Source organism: Perna viridis, chromosome 2 (genome assembly GCF_037379345.1).
Source record: "Perna viridis isolate PV_CMFRI_1.1 ecotype Kerala chromosome 2, ASM3737934v1, whole genome shotgun sequence".
NCBI classification, from domain to species: domain Eukaryota; kingdom Metazoa; phylum Mollusca; class Bivalvia; order Mytilida; family Mytilidae; genus Perna; species Perna viridis.
Genome location: NC_142446.1, coordinates 64,711,552 through 64,717,551, shown reverse-complemented (window position 1 = coordinate 64,717,551; position 6,000 = coordinate 64,711,552).

The window sequence follows — 6,000 nt, the reverse complement described above, 5'->3', positions numbered from 1 at the left end:
TTCAAAGATAGGTTGTGTCTGTTCAGTTGTTCATCTCAAGCAGCGTCCATTTCCGATCTTTGGTATCCTGAAAAAAGATGTACATGATTAATGATAAAGTCACTATATACATACCCACAGTAGTTATAATTAAAACAAAAGGAAAAAATTATACATACTATCAATTACACATTATTTGATTTTTTTTTTTTTTTTTGCAAAAGGTGTGTTTGTCGGTCATGGAAATGCTGTTGTCGGCCAGATTTTAACATGCTGTTTTGTATCAAGATTTCAATTGCACAATTAAAATCCATGAATTGAGTTTTTAAACTGAAATTGTGGTGAGCTGAGCTACAAAAGACCAACAAATGCCATGATCATTTGTCATAGTCCAATCAGATTCTCATCACGACATAAAACTTATCTTAAAAAAAAATTAATCATCTTAGTTCATTAGGAACATTTAATCATTGGTATGAGCTTCTTTTGTAACCCTTATTCCCCGCAAAAGAGAGATATCGTGCATTTCATACAAAAATAATTGAAACTGATAAGCATTATATAATTAAAACTGTGAACTTTATTAACTCGATCCAAATCCCAGGAGAAGGTAAATTCTTCAATAAACCAAAAAAGAACAATTTTACAAACATAAATATGCAAAAATCATAATATTCAAAACTAACAGAACAGGTTCAATATTATGAACCCAATTTTGATAATATGTGTAGTGTAAATGTTTCAAAGTTTCTGTCAATGTGGCTTTCCATACATGCAGTAATGTTTTAAATTCTAAAAATAACTTGCAAAGATTCAGTGCAAAATATCAATATAAGTACTCATAAACATAATCACAATATTCATTCAACTATCATGACGATGAAAAATGGTTTAAACATACATCTAAAATGCAAAACTCTTGGACAAAACACACTTCAAAATGATTGTTAACTGTTGACAACAAACGTCTATACTCAATCAGAAGATAGTTGTTCTCTATGACACATACATTAAAAGTTCCAAGTTTGGTTAGGAATTAATGTAAAGTTTGAATGTATACACTGGCAAAACTAGTGACAGGTTAATATCTAGGACGTTTGTTTTATGACGCTCAAAATACACCTTTTTATACAAAGTTCGGCAATACAAACATATCAATTAATTCACTGAGACACTTATCTATCATAGAAAACAATCAAAAATTAAAAACTTACTCCGTGCGTGGTCAACACCTAGTTGTTTGATGTAAAGTTTGACATGTTAACTTTGTCATTATTTATTCCGGACATGCAATTGAATCAATATTATACAAAACCGGAAACGAAGAAACACGTAAATTTTCCGGAGCAGTACAAATTTTTGGGGCATTACAAAAACAAAATAAAAAATCAGAAATCCCTTGAGTGTTAGCCTTCACAGCGTGATGTTTTCTAGTGACTGGGAAATTATAATATGACTAATTGACCAGCTATGTTTATAAAACAAGGTTACACAGACTAGTATTTATTCAAAGTACTTTGGCATATATTTTTCAACTATATAATTAAAAAGAATTGTATGTACATCTTGTTGGACAGATCCAGTTCTTTAAATCGTCTTAAAATAGTGTGTGCTCCTTGCAAACGTGTATAGGATAATACGCACACTGATACAAATTTGCTCTAACCTATTTCAATAGCAGCATGTGGTACACCATTTACACTATCTTATTATTTCTATTGCATCATCTATATATCATCAATGCTAGTTAATTAAAAGACAAGGAACAGTAAACTGGGATGAATCAATTGTAAATCAAATATGCATGACAAATTAAGAAGACTAGTACATGTACAATGAATGTGTATAATACATGTATCCTTGTTCCGTCATTTTATTATTTTTTTTAAATAATGATGTACTTATATATTGTCAGATTTGTAATTTAATGGCCTATTAATTTTTTTATTCTTTATTTTATATTTATGAGAAAATTGGTTTTTTTTAATATGTAATTTAAAATAGTTTTGAATAATTTTTTAAAACACAATATATTAAAATGGGTTTTTTTTTCTTACATTTCTACAACTACTTATTGAACATTTCAGAAAACCCTATTGAAACCATATCTGAAAATGCTTTTAACCTGTTTCAAAGGAATGTAATGAAAACATTATCAGATAATATATTTTCGTAACATATAAGAAACATTTTTATAGCATATCCAAATAAAGTTTAAAAAAATAGATCCAAAAACATTACAGTGATATGTTATTTAAACATGTGAAAAACATTCCAATAAACAGTTCTGAAAACAATTTTTAAACTTTAAACTTTAAAATGTTTCAAAAACGTCTTCAAAACATTTTTAAAAAAATCAAAATGTTTTAAAAACGATTTTAAACTGTTATGTTGAAAATGTTTTAGCAAACTACCAATAAATTCTAAATAAATATTTCGAAAAAAGTCAGTGCTACCTGGGTATCAACAATACTTGAAATTAATAGACGTTATTTTTTTTTTCATAATGATGTTTCAAATTTAATTCAGTGAAATAGAATGTAGAACAATTATAATGTAATATATAACGTTTTTCTAAACTTTTTGTGTCGAGTACATCGTTATTTACAAGGACGTTTTTTACGCGGGAACCACTGAGCAAGGCAAAGTTGCTATTGATTGTTTGGATGACGCTTGCTATTCGCGCAGAATAATTAGACTGATAGTAAATTATCCCGTTATTTCACTTTACATATAATTACAATGCAGTAGTTTGCTTCATTAAAATATCTCTTCTTCTTCTCATAATGTGCATTGAAACTTATATATGATGTCTTTTTTAAAGAAAACAATGTTATTAAACCTTTTGAAAACCAAGATTCGTTTAATCTTTCTTACGTAGTGGGGTATGTCCATTGACAAAAAAACAATAATTTCATCGTTGCTTTCTTATGAAAAATATGTGAAAATCAAATTGAAGATGGATGTGGAACTCAGCGATAAGTAAAAAAGTAAAAGTTAATAATACACAATACACAGATTTAAAGTTTTTTTAATTTCTTAAAGTTTTCCCATGAATGTTCAATTTATGTTCCAAACCTTGCACTATACGAAAAAATATAACAATAACAATAACATTTGACCGAATAGAAAGTTGAATGATGACAGAGACCGCACATGCAAACAAGCTACAAGCATTTAAACCCAAGTTGCTAGTAAATCGTTCTTAAAAAGATTTATTGATATAAGGAGAATGGATATAGTGAATATGTCGTAGGTAAAGGAAAACTATCGACAAACTATATATACGACAAACGCGATGACATATTTATTCCGTATTGTCAACTTTCCTTTTGTATGTGGCAACATCCCTTCAGCAGCTGCGTTTGGAGTTTTCATATCACAACTCATACGTTATGCCAGTGCTTCCTCCGCAACTACGCAATCTTTTTATACCGCGCTGGACTTTTTAAAATTAGGCTTATGGAACAGGATTATGTTGCTATAAAAAAGAGGTCATGACTACGAAAGTTTCATTATCGCCTTCATGAACTCGTGGATCGTTACTATGCTTCCACCTGAACCCCGATAACCGATTTGTTCAACGTCATAGTTTTCCGTATTTCTTTCGTCTAGCCCAGATTTGACTTTGTTATGAACAACTCGGCGTTTGTTTCCAAAAAAAAGTAAAGGACGCTTATTTTACCGGTGCACCCGGTTCATGCTTCCAGTTTTTTGTTGATTCCGAGTTGCTCACTTACATTTGTTTCTGTGTTCTATTGTTTTCGTAATTTTATGTTCATCATTGTGTATGTATATTTCCTTGTCTTGTCTTTGTCCTTAGATTACATTCTTTTGATTTCCTCTAGAATCTTGATTCCCGTGATTGCTCATTCAGATATACCATGAAAAGCTAGCCCATCCAAATCTAATATAACTTATTATCCAACTCTAAGGATGGGAATGACATTCTTGTTTTGGGGAGACTTGGAAGCAGTTAAACAAAATACCAACTAAACTAAACTAAACTAAACTGGATATGACTTTAGCTGTTCAAAACGGCAAAATAATCAATCAAAGTATGTTGGAGGACACTAGATCATTCTAAAAAAAAAAGACTTATAATATTACTTGAATAATTGATATTGTATTGCTGACTATCCCTCCCCTATATGAGTGTTGTTCGTTGATCATTATTGTGGATAAAGTCAATTTATATTGTTTAAGTGACTCAGATCTTACTTGTCAAAAAGTTTACAGCAAAGAAAAAATCAATATACGTACTTGTATTAAAAGGTATGGAAACTTTATGTTACTTCCGTTGTGTGTAAAACATGTAGAAGTGTTCAATTCCGGTGTTTACTTTTTCATATGCAGGAATTATCAGTTGCGACTGAGATTTAGATAAGATGCTCTGATTGGTTTATATTTATAAAACATAAGTAGCTTATGATTGACTATGCGCTTGTAATAAAATCACTTGTTGGTACCATGAACGAAGTGTTTTTGATTACATCACCCAACAAGTACTGAAATTTACAAGTTGGCAATTTTTTATAGTAATAACAGTATGTCAAGTGGTGCTTTCAGAAAGCGCAAAAGTAAGTAGCCGCAGAATTTGTGTATGTTGTTATCGGAAATCAAGAGTCCTTGATTGTTGATACAATTTTGATATGAGGGTAGATTTTTTTTTATTCAACAGTATGCTTTGTCAAACATATCCGGAATCGATACACATAACACTTTTAGAACACAATTGTTGTCAGAAGGGGTTCGTTAACTTTCCATACGTTTAATTACAATTTGACTAAATAAGTACTCCAACAGACAAAACGTCAGAATCAAATATTGATAATCCTTTCAAAATGATAGCTATCGTTATCGAAAAGAAGAAAAGTAACTCCTATTGAGGGCAAATAAAAATAACTTTATCCGATTAATTATCATTGGGAGTTTAAGCACTTTGACCGCTAAATAATGATGATTTCAAGAACAAAGAAATTGGCTCTTTCAAATAAAATTTAAAATTGTCTGGCATATACGTATATATTTACATTGACATGAAATTTGGAACAAATAAAGTGTACATTATATATTAAAAGCCGCACATAGCAAGCCTTTTCATGCACCAAACAATTATCTTTTATTGAAAACACTTAAGTGGTACGCAACACCTAAGGGAAATCTAAAATCTGCTAAAGTTTTATTTTATGACATTGTGATATCAAACCTAAAGCATCTTAGTGATCAATAGTTTTAGTTGATGAAGCAACCACATGTTCATTGAAATTATTCACATGAACCATATAGTTTACATTTCTTGAACTTCATATATTTTGCTTCTATCATCAGAGTATATCACTGAATATAATTTCAAGAAATATAAACGTGCAAAATTTTAGAGAAGATGTTCAATGCATTAAATTTTAGATATCATAAACTGAGTTGAAACACTAAATTAAGTGCTTTATCCCATAGTACCAAATTAGGTGAATCTGCTTTAAGTGTTTATTAGAGTCTGGAATGTTTTGTTTTTCTTCATGGTCCATGTTGTGAGTGTCTATTTTTTTGGAATGTCTTTATTCTTGGAATATTGTCTTATGATTACCATTCGAATCAAGGTTTTTGTATTACACTTAGAAACAGTTGAATTTAATACTTGATTCGAAATTGTTTTTATTTTTGTTTCATTATTTAATTATTGTTGTTTTTGTCAGAGTAATTTTACTTTGAAGTATTGAACCTCTATGATGTCTTCAGGAATAAAATTTCGTACCAGTTGCGCATTCATTTGCGGTACGAAAATAAGCCTTGTAAAACATTTTTTCATTGCTAAATTTCCATATTATTTTTGGAAATTTCTTAAATGGAATGATTTTGCGACAGTGTGACTTTATTCGTTGATTATAATTAGCTCTCGAGCTCTGTTTGCCCCGGCCTTGAAAGTAATTTTAGGAACTACATTATTGTAGGTAGGCTCTTACTCTATTTTATTCATTTGGAATGTTTTGGGTGCCTGCCGCCGCGTTACCATGAAATGCT